Here is a 17,659-nt window from a genome sequence, read left to right as displayed (position 1 = left end):
GGAACGCAGACTACCCAGCTCCTATGACAAGAAGGTTCCTCAAAAGACTAGAAATGGACCTGCCACATGACCCAGCAATGCCCCTCCTAAGCATCTACCCAGAGAACGCAAAAATACTAACTTGAAAGGAAACCTGCACGCCTATGTTTATAACAGCATTATTTATTATAGCTAAGACACAGAAACAGCCCAAATGCCCCAAAGCAGATGAATGGACCAAGAGGTGGTATGTCTACACAATGGAATACTACTCACTGAACAAGAAAGATAAACTCATATGTCATTTGCAGCAATACAGATGGAACTTAAAGAAATTATCCTAAGTGAAGTGAGCCAGAAGGAGAAATATGAATACTGGATGGTTTCACTTATATGTGGAATCTAGAGAAACTAAAGTATCAGACAAAGACGAACTTTAAAACCAACCCTTGAAATCTGCAAGAACTGAGACATTGGATGGGAAGGGGGAGAGGGAGGGGGAGAAAAGGAGAGGCAGAAATGGCTGGGGACACTTGGAGAGCACAGACTTTTGTGGAGGACTATGGATGCTTTGGTGGTAGGAAACTTACGGGGACCACACCTGAGGGGAGAAAATGTGTACTGTGAAAAAGTGAACAAGGATGTAAAATAATAGCATTTTACTAACAAAAAAACCAAAAAAAACCTCCCAAATAAAAGTGCAAATCAAGATAATGGCTGCCAGTGTCAGCCTCCCTGTGTGTCTCACCCACACATACCTTCCAGCTTTCTGTTTCTACCTGTTTCTGCTGTGTGTATTCAAGTCCCCCGAATCCCTGGTGTAAGTTGAAACCGAGCCCCTTTTCCTCCATGTGTGTCTCCCTCAGCTCAGCTGCCTTACATGTTCTGCAGTTGCACCTGGCCACTCAGCCCTTCATCGGTGGGGCAGGGAGGATAGACCCTCCCCCTTTTATGGAGATGCCTCTGTTAGCGGTTCCAAGTAATATATTAGGAAGTTAGTTGTATCTCAGAAGTTCCTTCTCTAAGCAGTTGTCACCTTCATTTCACAGATAGACTGTGGTGGAGATAATGGTGATGTCATTTTATCCAGTTGATTTTGAAAAGTCTTGATGTTGACATTTTTCTTCTGTGAAAAACCATGTAGTAAATACTTAAGATTTTGTGCCACAGTAGTTCAACTCTATAGAACACAAATAGCCGTAGCAATGTGTAACCCTTGTTGGCATGGCTGTGCTTCAATAAACTTTTATTTAAGTAGCCTAATTTGAGATTCTTGAGTGGATCTGGTAGTGGGTCCAGTGGCGGCACTTGTTTGATGAAAATAGTTGTTTAAGCTTTTTGTAGAGTTGACTACTAACTTATAAAGAAATTGCAATGGTGTTTGTATAAAAGTAAAAGCAGTGGTGTGAAATATCATAACCACTAAGGGTCATTGTCACCAGGAGTTCTGTTTTCAAAATGGTAAAAATACTGCTCTCAATGAATGTATATAAAAGAATCTTAGGGCCTCCCCGGTGGCGCAGTGGTTGAGCGCTGGGTTGCGAAACTGCCCGCGGCCTCTGCAGTGTCGGTTCGATCCCTGGCTGCTCCCTGGTCACCGGAGGAGGGTCCCACATGGCGCACAGACCTCTCCTGGTACCCGCTGCTCCCCTCAGCAGTGTACCTCGGTCCTTCTGCCTGCTCTGCTCCCCGCTCTGGCTCTGGTGGGTTCTCTCACCCTCCCACGCTTCTGACTGCACCCAGTGCTTGTATAAATAAATAAAATAAAAGTAAATCTTTAAAAAAAATTTAAAAAAAATCTTACATAATGTATTATTAATTTGGAAGTTATGTATTCACCACAGTATGGATTTTTAGTTTTCTTTACAATTTTAAAATGATAGGGCCCCAGTGGTGGTACAGCAGGTTAAGACGCAGCCTATGAAGCTATACACAGCTGCCTCTACCGCACAAGTTTGATCCCCAGCCAGGGAGCTACCCACATGGTGCAGCAGACCTCTCCTGACTCGCCCGCTGCTCCCCTCAACAGTGTATTTCAGTCGGTCATGCTTGTTCTGTTCCTCTCTCTGTCTCTGGTGAATCCTCTCACCCCCCAGACCTCTGTCCTGTATCCCAGTTCTTATATACATATATAAATCTTTAAAAAAACCCACACTTTTAAAATGATAAATGCACAATTCAATAAATTCAAGAGTGGAACTACTTAATACTAAAGTTATTATTTGCCAAATCACATTTTGGGTTGAGTTTCTATTTTTAACTAATATACAGATGTCAAAATTTAATTGCATTTGGAGGAAAAATGGCATTATTGTTACTTCTTCTGCATGACAACATCTAAATGAGGCTGCTAGCAGCAGGGGAAGAGTGAAGGTAAAGGACAAAAATTAAATACTTTGTGAGCTTGTTTTTTTTTTTTTTGTACTAAATTTCAATTTTTTTCCACTTTGATACTTAGAATAATTTATTTTCCAGGTAATTAAGTGAAATCCAGTTGCATTATAATTAGTGTGAATTCATTTACACAATGTTATTATTGAGGTATGTTTATAAATCATTTTATTAGAATTTAATGTTTTGCTCCAAGTTGATCATTTTTGTGATCCATATTTTACTGTTTAATTTTAAGTGAGTGAGTGAGTACTTATCTTGTAGTGTAGGAATACTGACTTAAAGTGTGCCAAGTAGCTTAGAAGACATTTTAAAATAGTAACTACGACAACTACATTTTAGAGTTTAAAAAAAGAGAGAAAAGGTTCGATTGAGGTCATTCTGAAAAACAAAACAAGACCCATTTGAGTACTTTATCTTAGATCACATTTTTGTGCTTCTTTTAAATAATTGGTGTTTTGGTAAAATCCCTCAATGTACTATAAAATTTGTGTTACATATGGGGTTGCAGCAGATTTGGGGGGTTTCAGCATTTTGAGGTTGTAACAGAATGTAGTCTTGGTGGTGTTTTACTTGACACTTCCCTTTTGTTTTTTTTTTTTTAATGCCATGGACATTTTTTTATGTCATGTATCCTCCAGTCTGAATCCCTAGTAGAAAAATCTTAAACAGGACTCTGAAAAGCACGGTTCTGAGATTTTTATCTATCCTTTAATGGTTTTCCTACCCAAAAAAACAAGGGAATGTGTGGAATTGGGTGTTGCAAATTTTAACACTGATGTTTCTTCTCAAAGCAGGTATTTTTTATTCAGTGTACATAATATTCTCTATTAAAAATAATTATATAAGCTACATATTTCAACTTCTTGATCATTCAGAAGCTGAATGATCAATCATCAGAAGTGTATGAATACATTTTGCAAGTACATACAGTGAACATTTTAGGAAGTTTTAAAAGTTTGTTTTAGCAGCATTATGAATATTCATAAACATTCATTTTTTTGGTTAGATTGATCCATTGAGCCTTATATGGAAAAACTTCCATGTGTATTTAGTCTCAGATGAATTCTCTTTTAAAAAGCTAGTAGCGCTGTCAGCTAATGCTATCTCAATTTAAAAATAAAAAGAAGCTAGTAGCCACATTTTAAATGTGTCTGAAACTATCAGGTTAATAGGAAGAAAGAATGCTAAAGATTCTCAGAGACCAAATAAAAATAAAAGAAGGGAAAACCCTCAGCTCTACATTTCCTTGATGGAGCAGATCGAATACTGCCCTGTAGAAAGAATGTAGAACTGGGAACGAATGATCATTTTAGTGAATTAACAATACCCTCTAAGGAGTTTGACAGAGAAGCACATAAAGAAGGAGCCATGAGACTGTGTTGCAGCCCCAGCAAAGCCACCGTGACTTGTGCCCGCCAGGTGCTGTGGGGATATTGTTTCAGTGTGAAAGGGTGTTAAACATTTTGGATGTTAGATTTTAGTAGACACAATTGGTAAGTAAGGAAAGTGGTGTGGTGAAAAATGAAGTTGTAAGGAATTGTTTGGTTTCAAATATTAAGGGCATTGTTTAGCTGGTTGTAGAATCAAAATTTTGCCTTGATGATGGCAGGGAGTCCTTGAAGAAAGCTTGGGTTTGTATCTTTGTTGATTTATTGCCTGTATCAATTACCTCTCCAACCCCACCACTTAAAAATAAAAAGGCAAATGAAGTCTAGCTTGAAACCTCTGTGATTGAAAATATATGTATTAGGGAAAAAATACTTTCATATTGCATTACAGGACAGAGAAAATGGGAAAGTTATCTTAAAATTCTGAGACTAGGAGTGTAAAACTCTTGGCTCTGGTTCTGGTTTCATTAGTAATTTTGGCAAAGCAATCTTTTTTAGTCTCACTTCCAGGTCAGATAAAATTAGATTCTTGGACCTTTTTATCCAGGTATAGGGGTGGGAGTATGGAGGTAGGTGTACATGGAGATGGGAGGCTGGCAAAGTAATTGTTATCAAAGCAGCAATAATGGCTGAGTATTTGCTGAAATTATTCCTTCTACATATTGGACAGAAAATTCTGGGATGGTAAGATGTTGTAATTGAAAAGGATGATTTTCTGGTGGTTGAATTTCAGTCACTCTGAAGCCTGGGTGGAAAGTAGAAATTGTAGGACCTCATAACTGAACTCCTAGGGTCCCCTTTCTTCTGTCAAAGTAAGAAAATAACTACCTGCATCCACTTTATTCCCAGGATGAACCCAGTTTGTAATAGCAATGACGAAGCTTGTCAGTAATGTTGGTTTTAACTTCTTTATTATTCCAGTAGCCATTGCCTTATTTTATAAGAGCTATTTGTCTCATATTGAATTGGTCGACTGTTTCCATTATCTCTCAGCTGTAGTTCCGGATTATCTTGTCATATTATAAATTTTAGGAAAACACGATTTTCGTCATGCCATTCTCTTAATTAAAAAACCTACAGTAACAATTGGCTCTTTGTGTCCCTCTGAACCCCAGTCTGTGACTGGGGAGAGGGGAGCTTGGGATGGGCTGGGGAATTGAGTCTGACCTAGTTAAGAATAGTCATGTTATTAGTTTGTATTGTCTAAATAAAATATTAAAAAAATTGACAAATGTTCTCCACTCTGAATTTACCTAAGGTTAAGGCCCTCGTAGATTGTTGTGTTGAAGTAGTCTTGTGGTGTTCAAGGGTTTTCAACAGTAACATCAACTACCTGCCATTTGTAACAGTAGGGAGATGCTTGCCTTTGAGGGAAGAACAATTTTTAATCACTGATTTTCTCCTCTGTTTTTGACAAGTTGGAAATAGCATAGAGGTAAAAAAGACAGAGGGTTGAAAGGAAATTTGTCATTAAAAATCAGTTACATTCTACCTTCCTACAGCTTATTAACATCACCATGCAATGCTCAGGGGATTGTTGTTTTTGCTGAAGTGATGATTTTAGTTGTCTGATGGATTTTCAGGTCCATCTTTGCAACAGTGCAATGATCAGACCTGTGAGCTTCCTTCCCCGTATTACTGATTGCTAGGGTCATCTGTGCTCTTGACCTGCATCAGCTCCCAAGCAAGTTCTGATTTTCTGGGAAACAGTGCAGTGAGCAGCATTTTGTTTTATTGTCTTCCAGGCAAGTGCTGCTATACCTGTAACTTTTCCTTTTATAAGAGTTTCTAACCTCTTTTCAAAGCTGATTACATATTTTATTTATTTATACATTAGTTTTTATATTTATATATTAGGTTCGGGTACTCATCAAACCTCGCAATGGACCCTTATAAATGTGGTCTAAAGTTGGGTGGATCCTTGGGTTGGCAGTGAACAGTCTTTACTCTGGACATGACTTTCTAGAACATTCACAGGAACCGCCTGGATCTGTGTGTATTAGATGTGGGGAACCATGCCTTAGTATGTCCAATGAGAATATAGCTTGTTTCAGTATATGCCATCCTTCCCAAAGGGTACAGAATTGTACATCTTAGGGGTTTGAAATGCCAATACAATGTACACCTGTTGTTTAAATAAATAAATCCTTTTAAAAAACACATTGCCAAGGGCCTCTCCTGGTGGCGCAGCGGTTGAGCACTGGGCTACGAGGCTGCCTGCAGCCTCTGCAGTGCCGGTTCGTTCCCTGCCACTGGCGAGGGTCCCATAAAAAAAAAACAAAAAAAAACAAAACCCACATTGCCAAATCTCCTTGGTCCAAGAAAAGACTTTTCAAAAACTCAACCAGATAGCAAATCAAGAGACATTTGAATTGTTTTTGAATGACCCCAAAGACCAAATCTTGATCATGTGTGAGGGTTATTAAGTGTTATTTTTGTTAAATTATATACAACGTGTGATATGTATATAATTTCAGATGGTTTCTTTAGAGTTAATTTCTCCTTATGTTAATACTTAAAGTCTTTTATATTTTATTCTTCAATGTACTCTTTTTTTTTTTTTAAAGATTTATTTATGCATACAAGAACTGTGGTACAGGCCAGAGGCGCAGGGGGTGAGAGGATTCACCAGAGACAGAGTGGGGAGCAGAACAGGCAGATCTACTGAAACCCACTGCTGAGGGGAGCAGCGGGCGAGACAGGAGAGGTCTGCTGCACCATGTTGGTAGCTCCCTGGTCGGGGATCAAACTCATGCTGCAGTGGCTGCAGGTAGCCTATGGATAGCCTCATAGGCTACGTCTTAACCCCTTGTACCACCAGGGAGGCCCCAATGTACTCTTCAGGAGTGGATCACATTCTTTTATGGCTGTCCACTCTATGGAGAATGCTAGAGATAATTTTGATTCTTATGGGAAGGCCTTGCTGTAGACAACCCTAAATTTTTGAACTTCATTTGAAATATGTGGTACTCAACTATTTTTATTTCTTTGGAGGAAATGTTTGCATTACCTCAAATTCCTAGCACTATTCCATGTTGCCTTTTTCTTTTTTCCTTACTACACACAGTTATCTCATTGCCAATATAACTTGTAACCCACTGGAGACGGTTGCAGTTCTTTTTGGCAAGTCTCATTTTACAGATATATTCCTTTAAAGGCAAATCTTTTAAAGACAGTCTCAGCTGAACTGTAGTAGTTTCTTTCAGATCAAGGAAAGGTAAGGGGAAAGCAAAATCCTTGGACTTAAACACAGTGTGTCTCAGCAAACGTGTTTGTACTTGGCTGTGTACCTGTTGATAACCTCTTTTCTGTAAATGGTATATACATTTTCTTGGTAGCAAAGATTGAGGATCTTTTTCTAGTTTGATCCAGATTTGATCTTTAGGGTCATTCAGTAACATTTCAAATGTCTCTTGATTTATTTGCTATCTTGTTGAGTTTTTGACAAGTCTTCTCTTGGACAAGGAGATTGACAATGTGCTTTTTTAGTGGATTTTTTTCTTTCAACAAATATGTTGTGCAGTGTATTGGTATTCCAAAACCCCTAAGATGTAAAATGTTATAAATTTTCGTGCATAGTAAAGTTAATGCATTTAAGATGTCAGCAAAGAAAAAATTTTTGTATTTTTTTATTAACGTTAAAATGCAATAAATAACAATACCGCATGCTACAACCCCAGTTAAACATAGTTTGTAATGTAAATCATAGTTTCAAATAGCACATTTTTGGTGACCAGACTATTGAATTCCATACTCTCAAAGAAGCAAGAATTTTTATGGACCGTTTGTTTCATTTAGCTTTTGCTTATGACTTAACTCTCCATAGAGATCAAGGAAAGGAAGATCACCTTTTAATAGTTTGCTAAAAAAAAAAATGAAATGGTTCGTAGAACTGTTATGTGGTCCTTCTGTCCCACTGCAAACACTGACCTGACCTCAAGTGGCAGTCATCTGTGGTTCTCAGTTAGGAGGTCTGACTAATAAGTTAACTCTGGCCCCGATCTTTGACACCATAAGATATCAGACTTGCCCTGATGTACAGTGCCAGGTCATGCTGGTCAGTTGGTGTTTGGGTTCTTGAATGGCAGAGCCTGTGTGATGATTTGGGGCAGTGCCATGTGTCTGGAGGCTATTCATTCTCGAAGGTGACATTCCCAGTGAGGGTTTTCCAGCTTTTGGGTATGGATACCCTAGTAGCTACCAATGCCGCTGGAGGGCGCAACCCTAAGTTTAAGGTTGAAGTTATGCTGATATGTGATCACATCAACCTACCCAGTTTCAATGGTCAGAACCCTCTGAGAGGGCCTGGTGATGAAAGTTTGGAACTCCTTTTCCTGCCATGTCTGGTGCCAGTGACCAGAATATGAGGCTAATGTCTCACCATAAATGGAAACAAATGGGGAAGCAGTGAGAGCTCCAGAAAGGCACCTCTGTGATGGCCTGGGCCCACCTTTGAGACTGAGTGCAGATGCTGTTGGCTTGAACACAGCACCAGAAGTGGTCATGGCAAGGCACTGCGGACTCCAAGTCTTTGGGTTCTCCCTCATCACTAATAAGGTCGTTATGGGTTTTGAAACCCTGGAGAAGGCCAAATAGGAGGAAGTACTCGAGGCCAGGAAATAAGCTGCCTGACCATGCCAGTGAACCATCCCTGGAGTGGTCTTGTCTCTCCATTATGGGATCCAAGTAACTGCTACGTAGTTTGGTCGCTTGCTGGGGTCGTGCACCTCTGCCCTAGGGAGCAGAAGAAAGGAGAATAAGATCCCTGTCTTCTCTTTCCTCATTTCTCCTACAAGACTTTTCTGGTGCTGGCTCCTCTTGAGAAGTTGTTTTCTTAAAAACACTGACCACCTCTCATCTTCCCCAAAAGCTGGAGCCCAAGGCCTAGCATGCATCTGTGGATATGCCCGAATTTGACTTGAGCCATTGAATTTGGCAGAGGAGCTGCTGAGCTGCTGCTAGTTTTTTGAGATGATTCTCTCAGGTTCCTAGGGGCTCAGTTCTGCCTTCCCCAAAGCACTGGCGATCACAAGAGCCAGTCCAGTAGTTCTTAGCTTTAATACTATTGTATTTTGAGAATAAAGAGAAAGATGAAATTAGGGAAAAAAGTATTATGTGGTTGCTCTTTTTCACAAGTAAAATGAGATCTACAAATTATTTGCTTAATTTTTATGATATACATAGTATTGCTATACAGAATCTGTGCAGTCTTTTGAAGCTTCAAGTTTTAGGAAATACAATAGGCAGGCAAGTTTTCCTTTTTAAACTCGTGGAAAATAATAATATGTTCAAATTTTAGGATTGATGTAATAGGGAGATTACCCTTCTCAAGTTGTCCAATTACAAGGAATTGTTATGCTAGAAAAAATATACCCCATGTTGTCTTTATGTGTGCAAGAGCAGCATGTTTTAGTAGGTCAAATAAAGGAGTTGGCCTCTTAAGATGACTTGAATTAGCAGGTGATACTGTAGATAAGAATGTGTGAAGTTAGTTTAGGTATTCACAAACAAGATGAGAGAGTTGTAAATATAATCGTTAAAGGTAAGGTTTCTTTAAAAAGATAGGAAATACACTATGTTACTTTACTGTAGCAAAGTTATTTGAGTCAGTTCTTTTCAAATGGCTCTATCATTGTGAAGGATGCTTATGCTTTTCAAAATCAAAGCTGTATTTTAAATATAAAGTATCCTATTGCATCGGGGTTTCTGTGTATCAGAAAAACTTAAAAGTTTTATTATGCTGATTATGCATTAATATTCAAGTTAGAAAACCAGTTAAGAATAGAAAAGTTGGTCCTTAATATGTGCTCTGTATGAAAATATTTCCTGATAAAGGCTGTCCAGGATAAGGACAGCACCTCTGCCTTAGATAGCAGAAGAAAGGAGAACAGGATCCCTGTTTTCACTTTTCTCATTTCTCCTACCAGACTCTTCTGGTGCTGGCTCTTCTTGAGAAGTTGTTTTCTTTTTTTTTTTTTAAATAATAAATTTTATTTTTATATTCCCCATACAATTGCAGCCCCCCCATTCTGACCCCAATCCCTCCCCTCCCGCCCCCGCCCCCCTAAAAGTGTCTCTGGTTCATAGTTTTTTGTTGATTTTGATTTTCACTTTCTTATAGTTATTCATTTTCCTGGTCCCTTATTTAAGTTTTCTAGATTCCTGCTATGAGTGAGACCATACGGTATTTTTCTTTTTCTTTCTGGCTTATTTCGCTGAGCATGATCCCTTCCAGCGCCATCCATGTTGCTGCAAATGGCATGAGTTTATCTTTTTTGATTGCTGAGTAATATGCCACTGTGTACATGTACCACATCTTCTTGATCCAGTCATCTATTTTTGGGCATTTGGGTTGTTTCCAAAGCTTAGCTATTGTAAATAGTGCTGCTATAAACATAGGGGTGCAGGTGTTCTTTGGAATTGATGTTTCTGTGTCCTTTGGGTAAACACCTAGGAGTGGAATTGCTGGATCATATGGAAGCTCTATGTTTAGTAGGTCCAGAAATCTCCACACAGCTCTCCACAGTGGTTGGACCAGTTTGCACTCCCACCAACAGTGCAGAAAAGTTCCTTTTTCTCCACACCCTCGCCAACATTTGTTGTTGCTAGTTTTTTTAATATGTGCCATTCTCACTGGTGTAAGATGGTATCTCATGGTAGTTTTGATTTGCATTTCCCTGATGACAAGTGATGTTGAACATTTTTTCATATGCCTGTTGGCCATTTGTATTTCCTCTTCAGAGAAGTTTCTTTTTAGCTCTTCTGCCCATTTTTAGACTAGAAGTTGTTTTCTTAAAAGTAGTGACCACCTCTCATCTTCCCCAGTAGGGGAAGAGGTCCCTTCTTGAGGGGAGAGGTGATAATTTCTTGGGTCACAATATGAGAAGTAGGTTTCTGCCTGGGAAGTTGTATTCTGAAATAGTTTGTGTTTTAGTAAAGCATCAATAGATTTCATGTTATGTAAGAAGGTACTTGAAGAAAGGTCGGCTCTTTGTCCTTAGTTTTGCTTTTATCCACTTTTACTTTTCACCTTTTGTTAGCCAGGCCATTTGTACTTGTTCATCAGTGTTTCTTATGTGGCTTTATTAGGTGTGTATTAACTTTTTTAAAAAAAATATGCATACATGAGCTGGGGTACAGGCCAGAGGTGTGTGTGGGGGGGTGAGAAGATTCACCAGAGACAGAGTGGGGAACAGAACAGGCAGATTGACCGAAGTACACTGCTGAGGGGAGCAGCGGGTGAGTCAGGAGAGGTCTGCTGCGCCATGTGGGTAGCTCCCTGGCCGGAGATCGAACTCATGCTGCAGAGACTGTGGATAGCTTCAAAGGTTGTGTCTTAACCCCTTGTGCCACCGGGAGACCCTGTATGAACTTTTAAAATAACAATTTATGATCTTTTTTTTTTTTTTTTTTTTTTGCAAGAGAGTGATTAAAGGTTTGTCCAAGGCTTGTCCTTTTTTTAATCATCAGCAAAGTTTCTTCTCAATTTATGATAAGTACTCAGAAAAACTGGAGAAAGGTTTTTTTCCAGTACGACTCTCATTTGTTTTGTCATTCCATTTATTGTAGCTTATCTGTACTAGTTGAATTATGTATTTTTCTTTTGTTTATCATGACCGTTGATTTTTTGTTCTTGTATCTGATACTGTCATGAATGCCTGTATGCCACTTAGACCTTCTTTGTAGAAGATTCTAAATATATAAAAATTACTTTCTCTTATTTGATGTTTTCCCCTAAGCATTCTACTTCTACCATAAGTATTAAGGTAAAAGCATTAAATATTAAGTAACTTTTAAAAAATCATTAGATCAAAGTGAGTTTAACTAATATACAATTTTGTGATAGCCCTTAAGTTGACTGGCAGCGTCCTCGATTTTCCATCTCATGGCCAGAACTATAATTATAACCAAGTAATATTCATTTTCCTAGTCAGAGGGTCACATCCATTGGAATAGTGATCTGTGGTGTTAATGTCATACATTTAGAACACCTCATACACAATGTAACTTCAGTGCTGTATCCTTTGAAAGCATGTTGTCCTGCAATGGGATATAGCAACCAGACAGGGCATGTGGAGTAGTGGTTTGAATTTTTACTCTGCCACTTAGTAGCTGACTTTGGCAAGGTGATTTCTATCATCATTTCCTCACTGATAAGGATGATACATGCCTTGGAAGGTGGATGTGAAAATTAACAACCTATATAAAGCATCTTGTTCCGGCTGGTATAGTATACAAGGTATAGTTACGATTATTCTTTGTATATATTTTTTGTTCAAATTCATATGGTAGTGCTAATAGCCTAGATAATTTACATGGTGGTTTCAAATTAGGATTAGTGAGATTTTAAAAGCTTTTATTAAAATTAAAATATGGTCTTGTCTCCCCCTTAGTAATATTTTAGTAATGTGAATTTAATCTGATATATATTTTATTGACTACTTTTAAAAAATTATCATGCATTATTGAACATGTCATTTTCAACTTACAAAAATGCTAATTTAAGATCTGATTTTACATATTCAACAAATTCCTGTGATTAGAAAATTCTCTCTTGGTGTAATATTTGTAATTAACATACCAAGTAAAACTAATTAGAAGTATCTGGAGCCCCTAGCAAAATCTGTAATTAGACATGTGATTCATAATTAACTGCCTCTTCTCATTTTTGCCTTTTCCTTTTCACTTGAATTAATCACTCATGTTCTTCCTTAGTGATGCCTATCTTCCTCTCCAAGACACTGACCAGAGTTCAGTGATCACTGTTTGTGGTGTTCTTATAGAGACTGTGGTTTTATAGGAACGTTGTCTAATGTGAAAAGTACGTGAAGTCATATACTCTGTAAAGTATCAGATTGAATTTTTTTTGTTCACATTATCAAATTAAGCATTTATTTTATTGGAGGCTCAATGCAAACAGAAAATAGGCAGACTTGACTGCTTTTCCTATCTTGTATTTAAGGACCTGAATTTTTCTTGCTAGTCTAACCATTGTCAGCATAGTTTAGAGAACACATCACTGGTCTTGGGTCTTTGAATACAGCTGGTATTAAATTCATTCATTATTTTGACAAAAATTCATGAAAGTTCTACTGTATGCTTGGCATGTCCGAGGCTTTGGGTTCAGTGAGGCAGGGGTGATATTCTGAGCATTAACCTATCACTACAACAGAGACACCAGCCAAGATGGCCAGAACCACTAGATCAGGGTCTGAAAGTACCCTTCCATCCTTGATGCTGTATTAGTCTTGGCTGTTTTTGCTGTTGAATTGTGGCAGTGCTGCGACAGGACCATCAGCAAGTGACAGAGGAATAGTGGAGTTTGGGAGCAGTGTCTGTTTGCCAAATTACAACACAGAAGTATTTTAGTTGTTCAGTAAACCCTTAAGGCTGTAGTGGCCTGTACCAGCTGAGTATTAGCGCTGCCAAGAGGTATTCAGTTCACTGACTCAAAGAGACAAAGTTGTTATCCAATTTGAGAAGTTCTTAATGGAAGTATGTTAAGGCACACAGGGGAAGAATTTTATGAGCCATTTTTTAAAAAACTAGTTAAGACTTTTTAGCAAGTAGAAATTTGTCATAATCAGATTTGAGGAGGCAATTCTAGCCACGCCGAGGGGAAAATAATATTTGCAAAGACATGGGGGTCTGGGCGAGTATAGTGATTCGGAGATTAACAAGTAGGAGATAGATGGATGACGAAGTAGTTTCTCTCTTGGTTTTTAAGTTGAATTAATATATTAAGACCACATTTGGATTTTTTTTTTTTAAAGATTTATTTATTTATTTATACAAGCACTGGGTACAGTCAGAAGCGCGGGAGGTGAGAGAATTCACCAGAGCCAGAGCGGAGAGCAGAGCAGGCAGAAGGACCGAAGCACACTGCTGAGGGCAGCAGCGGGCGGCAGGAGAGGTCCGCGCGCCTTGTGGGACCCTCCACCGGTGGCCGGGAAGCAGCTGGGGATCGAACCGGCGCCGCAGAGGCTGTGGCCAGCTTTGCAACCCAGCGCTCAACCGCTGGGGAGGCCCCACTTTTGGCCCCACCGGGGAGGCCCCACTTTTGGATCTTTGAAATTGCTCCATTTTGGTAGAGAGCTGCTAGATTGTCTGATACTTCAACTATATCTGAATTATTTTAGGCAGGAGGAAGAAGGGCGAATAAGAATTTGTTATATATAGTCCAGGGCTATTCTCAACATTGATAGAGCAAGACCGCAATTAAAACTTCTCTCCTGAATTGCTGAGAGACTTCTAATAAGACATTCAAACAGATTGAGGATGGTAATTCTTTTAATGACATAAAACTGTTGCCTATGAGGCTTTTTGGCTGACATCATGAAACTAATTTTGCTTAATGGCTATGGAGGCCTACAAAATCAAATGTGCAGAAAATGCAGTAAATTACTGACTTGTCAGATTCCTGTTGCCTGCCATCTTTTATCTGAATAGCACCTTTTGTTTCTAGATTGTCAGGAGCAAGTATGTAAACCCCTTCAAGGTTTTATTTGTATGTGCTCGAATAATTCAATTCAGAGTTGTCTAAATATAGCAAATCAACAACAGTGAAGTGATGCATCTTATACTTGTGAAACGTAGGGAACACATCTGTGGATATCTCTCCTTCTGAGAGCTCTTGAAATATGTCAAGCATTTGTAGTGGTGGTAGTTCTGCTTTTATTGCCAGAGTTGATGACTCACTTTTTTGAAATATAATGAAGTCTTATGGACAGAAAAAAACATTTTCTCTACGTTCAACTTAATGAATGATTTGAAAGCACCCATTGTGTGTTAGGAATTGTGCAGAATATATCTGGTGTTTTTCTGAGTATCAAATTATGTGATTTATTTCCCTCAAGCTATATTTAGTAAAGATGACTGTCTTATGGTGTGTGCGTAGTGTTACAACAAAGGCTATAATAAAGGGTTGAGTTACATGGAAACAGATCATTTGCTTTAGTGATGGTTTTGAAATAATGGGTTTTGGGGATGACTTTGTTTTTATAAATTTTCAATTAATGTTACTTTTCTCTCTACTTCTGAAAAATTGGAAAGGAGTATTTTCAGTGAAATATATACTATATCCCAGTATCAATTCAACATAAATTTAGACATCATACATTAGGCCCTAGGTGTGGAATGAACAGAAGAGCAAAGATTGCTATTCATGGAATAACATTACTTGGTAAAAAGGAAACCAAAATAATGGAAGATTGGAAACTTTCATTGACTGTTATAAAAATAATAGACAGCCTAAAATGCACAGAATTTGTTTACTCTTCTATACTCAGCTTTCATTTTCATATTACTCCCCTAAAAGAAAAGGGGGGGCAATGTAGTAATGGGATGCAAAGCTCATTGGATCTGGGAGACAGCAGACCTGGAAGACTGGAACTTCTGGGTCTCAGTTACCTCCTCTGTAGCATGATGGGGCGGAGAGATGGTCTTAGGCTTCCTTCCAGTTCTGACATACTGTGACAGAAAGGCGCACTTTAAATCTCTGGATTAGAGTCACCGCTAAGACTTGTTTCACCCCCTGATGAATTGTTTTGTTCAGAAATCAGCAAATTTTTTTAAGGGTGAAATAACAAATATTTTAAGCTTTGTGGCTATAAACTGTCTCTGTTGCAAGTCTTTTTTTTTTTTTTAAAGAATGTAAAAACCATTCTTACCTCTTAGACCAGACAAATGCAGGCATGGACCGGATTTGGCCTTCAGGTTGCAGTTTGACCACTGATTTGGTTGATTGAAGTGCTTGGTACTTACCAAGACCAGCGTGGTGAAAGTGTTTTTCCATCTGTCTGTATTTTCATTGACTGCTCATAGATGATATTTTCTTTCCTTTTCTTACATCGTTGTTCTCCCTTCAGTTGTTGTCCCTGTAGTTCTCGCAACCACAGTTGCACCCGTGAATCTTCACCATCGTCCCTTCCCGCCCCTTTTTGGACTCCTCTACCTCCTCTCAAGTTTCTTTGCTATTGGCCTCGTCTCTATGGTCGACATGCAAGTTTTGTCTTTTTCCTGGCTCTTTGTTTGGTTTTCCTATTCTCTACCTATAAGTGAAACCATTTGATATTTTTCTTTTTCCCTTCGGACTTTTTCCTCTTAGCATACTCCCTTCCAGCTCCATCTGTGTTGCTGCAAATGGCCTGAGTTTATCTTTGATTGCTGAGTAGTATTCCATTGTGTATATATCCATTATCTGTTTTTGGACATTTGTATCCATCTTAGCTATCAAAAATAGTGCTGCGGTAAACATAGGAGACAAGTTTTCGTTCAAATTAGTGACTGTAGTGCCAGGAAGGCCCAGAGCAGTATCTGTATGATCCGAGCAGGCGGGGAAAGGAGAGTCCTGGGGCCCTCCGTGGCTTTTCAGGCTTTTATTGAGCTTTTACCAGGTCCACGGCAGGCAGGGGGGCCGGGAGGCTGGCAGGCCTCCCATCCCCCGGTGAATCTTCACTCTTTCTGGGCTCTCTGGTGTTCCCGTTCCCTTGCTGCTTCTCGTTCTCCTTCTTTTCTGCTACCCTCGTTCTGCTACTTTCTCTCTCTGCTGGCGTCCCCGTGACACCGCCCTTACAAGCCCAGTCTCAGCCCAAGTGTGCCCACCTATGCGCGCCCACACCCCAGTCCAGGGGCCCGCCCCAGGCATTCATGCAGGCCCGCAGGATCCATTCATGCTATTGGCGAGAGGGCGGAGAAGCCCGATACTTTTCACTTGCCCTACAGTGATTTTGTGTCCGTTGGGTAGATCCCTCATATTAAAGTCAATACATCATAAAGTAGATACACTTTGAGTGTTTTCGGGGTCCCCCACACATCTTTCCATAGTGGTTGGACCAACTTTGCTTTCCCACTGGAGTTTAAGAGGGTTCCTTTATTTTTTTATTTTTTTTTAGATTATTTATTTATTTATTTTTTTATAGAGGCATGTTATTTATTTATTTGTTTATTTGTTTGTTTTGTTTATACATGCACTGGGTACAGTCAGAAGCGCGGGAGGGTGAGAGAATTCAACAGAGCCAGAGCGGGGAGCAGAGCAGGCAGAAGGACGAAAGTACACTGCTGAGGGGAGCAGCGGGCGGCAGGAGAGGTCTGCGCGCCCTGTGGGACCCTCCTCCGGTGGCCTGGGAGCAGCCGGGGATCGAACCGGCGCCGCAGCGGCCGCGGGCAGCTTCACAACCCAGCGCTCAACCGCTGCGCCACCGGGGAGGCCCGAGGGTTCCTTTATTGATAGCAACTCCCCTGCCGGCCTGTGACTGCGGGTGTTTCTTTGCACGGGATCTTCTCCCTTTGCAAAGCAGCCGAGGCAGCTTCTCCCAAGGCTGTCCGCCGCCTGTGACTCTGCGGGCCTTTCTGGCCTCTCGCAAGAAACCTGTCCCCTTTGGGGGCAGCTCTTTATGCCTGCTGGTGTCTGTGCAAGTGTCCTTTATTCTCTCTTTTTGTAATAAACCTGCCCTTTTGTGTAAATAAATATGTATGTATGTATGTATAAATAAATAAATAAGGGTTCCTTTTTCTCTACGTTCTTGCCATTATTTATTGTTTCTAGGTTTTTTTTTTAATATGGGCCATTCTTAGCGGTGTGAGGTGGTATCTGATAATGGTTTTTGACTTGCATTTCCCTGATAATAAGCGATGTTGAACACTTTTCATATACCTGTTGACCATCTGCATTTCGTCTTTGGAGAAGTGTCTTTCTAGCCCTTGTGCTCATTTTTTGACGGGGTTGTTTGTTTTTGTTGAGTTGTGTAAGAGTCGGGAATTTAATACTTATTGAGACTTCTGCATTCTTTCTCTACAAATTTTGTATCTCAGATTATGTTCTCCATTTCTAAGTGCCCTGAAAACTCCCTGATGTGTGAGACTATTTTACTCTTCTTTACTAGCTATGTACACTTGAT

General features: G+C 39.6%; 1 pseudogene across 1 annotated transcript; it reads left to right on the top strand.

Moving 5' to 3' along the window:
• Window positions 1-7,695: 7,695 nt before the first annotated feature.
• Window positions 7,696-8,384, top strand: LOC311175204 (purine nucleoside phosphorylase-like; annotated as a pseudogene). Its single transcript has one exon. The product of its transcript is annotated as a purine nucleoside phosphorylase-like (transcript).
• Window positions 8,385-17,659: the final 9,275 nt, after the last annotated feature.

Source organism: Talpa europaea (assembly GCF_964194135.1).
Source record: "Talpa europaea genome assembly, chromosome: 8".
NCBI lineage: Eukaryota > Metazoa > Chordata > Mammalia > Eulipotyphla > Talpidae > Talpa > Talpa europaea.
Note: the sequence above shows the minus strand (reverse complement) of the source record. Positions and strands in the feature narration are given on the sequence as shown.